Source organism: Sinohyriopsis cumingii, chromosome 5 (assembly GCF_028554795.1).
Source record: "Sinohyriopsis cumingii isolate HCF-2022 chromosome 5, ASM2855479v2, whole genome shotgun sequence".
NCBI lineage: Eukaryota > Metazoa > Mollusca > Bivalvia > Unionida > Unionidae > Sinohyriopsis > Sinohyriopsis cumingii.
The window spans coordinates 12,142,524-12,149,486 of record NC_142965.1 but is presented as its reverse complement, the minus strand read 5'-3'; positions in this window follow the sequence as shown (position 1 = coordinate 12,149,486).

The following is a 6,963-nucleotide window of genomic DNA, read 5'->3' as shown; positions in this document are numbered from 1 at the left end:
TGCTTAATGACATCTCCCAATATTCGAGAACTAAAGAGAGAGAGAGATGTACTTGAGGGTGACTGACATAGAACATTGCACTGGATAGTAGTTAAGCTTCATCAATAAACATCGTATGATTCGTTTATAATCAGAATAGTTTTTGTATTTTATTTTTGTAACGTTTGATATATAAATGTTTGGGTTCTAGTTCAGCAAATTCTACAGTGTATGAGATTTGTTTCATCTTGTATTTTGATGTTTTCACACCTGATAATGCCATACGTCATTCTGTAGGTAAGGTACAGGTGTCGTTATCCTTTGCCTGCATTTTATGTCTTTACTCCATATGTCTTTTTGTTCGGGGTTTGTTTGTGTTGTCTTTGTTTGTTTGTTTTAGTTTTTTTGTTTTGTTTTGTTTTTGTTATTTTTTGTTTGTTTGTTTGTTTGTTTTTAGTTATTGCTACACTTTCTGTTTCTTCATGTCATCAATGGTCCTTTTTTTATTGTACTCCTAAATGTCTGTTCTCCTCGATTGATATTTATTCACTTCGCTTTACACTATCACTCAGTTTTCCAATACAATGAATGTTTCTTCAAACATCATGTTACTTACATTTTTTACATGTCTTGGTTCTTACTCTACTATACCAATCTATGTTGTTATACCACAGCCCAATCTGGGTTGTTATACCACAGCCCAATCTGGGCTGTTATACCACATGACATCACCATCAACATTTTTATCAATAGTCATTATGTAGTGCAATAAACAGTAATATTGTTAAACTTCATCAGTGTGTATGATTTATTTACAAAATCAACTTTATACAAGGTTGTTATGGTCCCTACACACAAATATAACAAGAATATATTTATGTTTGTCGATAAATATTGCTACATTGAATGATAAGCGTCTGGGGATCTTAAGAGATGTATTTAGTTTTCTGAGCAATAAAAATATTCAATATACTTTCTTCAAGACACCCACCTTATTAAAAATGGGAAAATTGCATATGGGCCTTCAGGATATATGAATGTTGTATTTTTAGTTCATCTTCTACTAACTCAAGAGATACTGCTATATTACCGGTCCATGTATTTACCGCAAACCAACACAAACCTACAGCAAAACACTTTTGGTAACTTCTGGTAAATTATTTTTTTCATGGATATAAATAGTATAGAATATCTCTGCTTAAATTTTGCTTACGTGACCAGATAGTCTTAAGAGTTTAGTATTGCATAGGATCTATGAATAGAAGATTACTTATGTGTTCGCAATTATTAATAATAATCTTAATAATAAGACTTAAATGGAACTTAGGGCTTGATTGCTCAGCGGTTGATGGGGTTTCTACGTTTCTATAATAATTCTATAACTTCCCATTGGTTGGGCTACGTCACATAAATGTGCCAATTTGATGCAAAATGAGTTCTGTCACGTGGGACCTAGTGTGAAATACAGTGGCAATAGACAGTGTATATAAAAAGAGAACTGAGCAATCAGTTTCATTCCGATTTTGGAATCATTCACATTTGTATTCGTGTTGTAAGTCTGTAGACGCGTTTTATGTTTTACTTAGATATTATTCGAGAGAAGAAACATTTGCTTGAACTGTTCAGTGGAAATAGAAAAGTGCTCATTTTCTGGACTAGAATATTATTCCGGAACAGTTATAGCTTGCTCGAAGGAATTCTAGACAATGCCATCTTGACAACGTCACGGTTCTTGGAGGACCAGTGCGTACGTTTTGAAATTTATAAGGAACGTTTCATTCTTTTAGGATTGTCGTGGACCTTTAAAAGGATTAGTTTGGATTCACTTCATGCTACTTTAAGTTCCTCTCATATTTTCATTTATAACTTTGATAATTAAATTATTTGTTAAGTTTTATAAAACTTGTTGGTTTTGCTTTTCTCTGTTACTTGTTTGTGACTATAGTGTCATAACAATATTAACTCAATTTAATCTCATAAAATGTGGATGGAGGGGTTAATATATATACAATAAAGTTTCAAATGTTACTCAAATGTACTCAAATAAATCTCAAATGACTCTGAATATGTGCATATTTTACACCAGTTTCCAGTAATATACATGGGTCATCGGGTAGTAGTTTATTCACAACAGTTAGCGGTGTTTTTTCAACAATATGCCAATCGACCGTACTTGAGAAAAAAAATCTAAAAATGATGAATAAAATATCAGCTAGAACACTCTACTCAAAACATAGTTTATAACGAATTAAAACGAGACGACTCTTTAAATGGAGCACAGAACTTCCAACAAGTAAGTAACAAAATGTATCGAGAAGAATTTAAAAGAAAATAGCAAAACCAAAACACATACACAGAAAATATTGCCGAATAGATTTGAGATCATTGGTATATGTGAGAATATCCATTTGTCAAATGTACACGACAGAGAAGAATGTGCCATCCATCATATTATATACCGACAACCAAATAACAGACTTATAGTTTTTGAAGAAAAAAAAACGGATCCAACAATCCGAATTGACCGGACGTTTAATTTGGAAAGACATTATCTCACATCAATAGTATACAAAAACCAGATTATCATAAAGAAAGATACCAATGATCATCCCATTTTCTTCGGCCCCGTGCTTTTGCACAAAGACGAAAGTTATGAGACAATAAAGAACATCACTATCCCACATTGCAGCCAAGCCCGAGAACAACATCAAAAAGTGTCGAAATAAGACAACATAAGCACGTGACATTTGGTACAGATGAAGAATTTGCCCTGTAGAAATATCCTTCCCGAATGTGTCTCGGGTGCAGTGTACAAAACGAATAAAGAAAAAACATTACATTACGAACTGCGAAGAAAAGCTTGCATGACTGGTAATCTGAAGAGAACTGTCATAGGTCAAATTTTGGGCAATGATGGGTTGGTTAATGCAAACAGTTCCGTTGTCTTTGAGGGGAGATCCTCCGAAATGGAGCAACTTCTTCGTGACCACCCTCACTTTGTTAAATATTATGACAGCACGAAAAAAGAAAATTGCGTCGCCATGTAAATGATCCAAACAGAATAAAATCCCAACGAGAACTTATGGACAAACAAAAATGCCGAATAATTGAACAACATACTAAACAACTAAACTGACTGGAAGCCACGGTATACCCCTGAGCTGGTTCAGCTATTATTTCAATCAGTAGACCTCCAGTTCACTTATATCACATGTGAACTGCATGGCGAAAGCATTTACCGTTTGCAGTACTATACAACTAGACAAGAACACAACACAGAAAATGTAAAAAATCATTTGAATTGAACAAAGATTTCAAAATCAAAATTGCTTCTAACTGGTATTTTGATATGGTGTAATTTGCGGACGTCTATCATATGACGAATTGTAATCAATATCCCGGTCTCAACGCTTTATTCAGAATAAATTTGTCCACATGATTTAAATTTCGTGGACGTTGAGGCTACGACATCGTAGCTAATTACTCCAATGCACTGAAATATGCTAACGTACACTGAAATATGCTAAAGTACACTAAAATATGCTAAAGTACACTGAAATATGCTAAAGTACTAAAATATGTTAAAGTACACTGAAATATGCTAAAGTACACTAAAATATGTTCAAATAAACCTACTTATTTCAATTATCTGATAAATGTAATGGACGTTTTTAATGAGTATGAAAAAGGAAATGCACATATCGTACCAACACTTTACGGCTACAAAAAGGACTCGGTGTAAAATTAACGGTCTCATTTCAAAATTTCTTTGGAGTGGTTTGCGGTAAACACACGGACCCCTATATTACTGAATTATAAATTCTAGTTTACCTTACATAGTATAAAAACCGATATTATGGGTAATACGCTTATCATGGATATAATCATTAGAAACTGTAGATTTACACTTATTAACTCATTAGGCCCAAGGGATTTTTGTCATTTTTGCCTGAAATGGGGGTAGGAAACAAAGCCTTCCTTTTATTATTTACGAGAGAGAGAGAGAGATATTTCAGTCGCTAACACTTTGCTATAACGCATGACGGGATAACTCAGGCGTTACATGATTCATGACCTAACAGTACTGCAATTTGGCGTCTGCTGGTTAAATTTATACATGTGATAAACCATATAATCAGTGTTTATCTTTTTCTATAGAACATTCAAGGTCACACAATACGATAGCGTGTTTATTTTTCGACGTGCAATGTGTATAGGTGACGAGATGATTAGGCCTCCGTCGTAGGACGCTACACATTGATCTCAACATTAACTATTTACTGGATTGGCCCAGAAAATAAACAATATATCAGCATAAAGAACGTAAATATTAAAAGTTTGGAACGTGAAGTCTAATATAATTTGACTTACTGATGTGGATGAAATCCATTGTTTTTTTGTTTTTTATATATATATATATATCACACTTTGGGATGATCTCCACGATCCAGTTACACGAGAAATTTACTGCTTCTCCACTGCTTTAAAAGTACTTTAGTGCCAGGAGAATATATTGCTATGTATTTAACTCTTTCAACCAGTGGGCAACGGCACTATGTACTCTTCTGTTATCACAAAATTAATGTTAAATCCCTTTGCGCCTCGGATTACCAGTTCGAGTGTCGCGTGACCATATTATGTGTCGACAAGCTCTAACTTTAGACTAGGAAAACCTTACGTACGTCGAATTTCGACGTTCTTTAAACGCGATTTTCAGCCCTTTTAGATTGAACACGGGGTTAATTTCAACAATTTTTGATATTTAAATCTAACTGAAAAAACGAAAGCAAAGTAAAAACATTAAAACATTTGCGGCAGTGCTCTTTTAACAGGCGCATCAAGAAACTTAGAAAGGCAACTTGCCATTCTACTTCTTGATAACGCTTTTGTAGAAGGAAGTCACCCTTCTTTCCACGCAGCTTTCAGTAATAATGTACATACAGTTAAATAATACATAATAAATTCAGATAATGAAAACCAATTACGGTGTTCATTGTTTTAGCACATAATGTTTATTTTAGTATAAAGAAATATTATACGATTTGTTTTAGCAATTTGCACATTTCAAGACAAAGATGTACATGTTAGTGATTCTTTTTCAAATGTTGTTGTAGCCGGAGATCGAAAGAGAGGGAGAAACATCATTCTAGCCTCCTTTTAGGCGGCTATATCACTATACCACTCTAGCATATATATATATATATATATATATATATATATATATATATATATATATATATATATATATATATATATATATATATGTGTGTGTGTGTGTGCGTGTGTGTGTGTGTGTGTCCCTATTCTGGGAGGCGTTAGCTTTGCCATAATAAGGCATACCTTTACAGTACTCAGACTCGCTTGTGTATCCTTGGAACGCGCATGGCCCTCGTGCTCCAATGGTACTTTGCTTCGTCAAAACCGCTAAGTGTGCAACTTAGACCCTGCCTGGTTTTTACGTCAATGTCTGAGAACGAGGCGTAAATCATAGCCTTTACTGAAAATTTTGTTTTACAATGATACAGCCGTTGTTTTTTAATGATACAGCTGTTGTTCTACAACGATGCTGGTGTGAAAGCTTTAAGATACAGTCAATGATAGTCTTTACGTTGTCTTACAAGATATAGCTGTAACATTGCTAGGCTTTGTTAAAGGCACCATAGTAGAATCACATAATACAAATATTCTAACAATCATTTTCTTTTTTAAAATCACATAATACAGAAATTCCGAAAATTCACCTTCTAAAAGTCTTCAAAAAAATGACATTTTAACAATCGCGAAAAATTACATCGTAACACGTACATATAAATAATTCATTATGACTTGAAAGAAAACAAATAACAATGTGATTTGAACAAAGATTTGTAAAATATTTATCACCTTTCATCAGAGATTACACCACCAACTTCGTTCAAAAAAATCTTACTGCATGAACTCTGTTTTCATGTTATTTTGTCAGTGTTAGTAATTGTATTATTTCTCAATAACATAAACTATTTAAATTTTGCCCAAAGGTGAATGAGCTGCATTAACAATATCTCACCACTATATTGCCGATGCAAGATAAACAGTCGTTATTTCATTTCGTTATATATAACAACCCTGGTATCACCGTACTATTGGTTTTTTTGTTGCCGTAAATGCATATTTGAACTGCTCGACGTACTTAGGAAACAATCAGAAATATCATCTTTAAATACAAAATAAATGTCGCATTTAAATCTTGAACGAAACTTAATAATATTTCACATGGTCTGAATCAGCCCGGAATTTGGTCTGAATCAGTTTGTAATCTGGGTTGAATTTTCCCGTAATTTGGGCCGAATAAGTTTGGGGTTTCCAGGGTTCCCGGACCCCCTTCCCATTAAAAAACGTACACGCACAAACGTACAGTGACTTGTCACTTTAAATTTGACCGTGGTAGTAGTCAAGCGGACGATTATTGGATATAATGGTACACTTTGAGTAAATAGACACATGGACTTTTACATTGGTGCCTTTCAAGCAATGTCAGAGCCCTTTTTAAATTTTCGAAACACCACCCACCCACCACACCCCCAACACTTGACCTGACTGATCTGGTCTGAATCACCCATGGTCCGAATCATCCTGTTCCACAGCCAATCTTGATTAAATGCGACGGACTGGTGTCAGAATAATGTGACGGGGTGGGACATCATGCTACATGTCTGCGGCATGATGCCCCAGTGCTAGACATCACTATAAACTGCCATCCTGCAGACATCTTAGCGATATGGCTGAAAAATTGTTAAAGCCACGTTAACAATCCAAATCACACACACACACACACACACACACTAATCGGGTGATAATTTCTTTATAGTGCTCTGTAAAAATACTAAAACTGCATCAACATGGTTTTCTCTTTATGTTTGTTTCTGTTAAGATTGGACAATAGACTGTTTTAATACACTTTCACTTTCATTATTAATCACGTATGAACCTCCAAACCCGAATAGA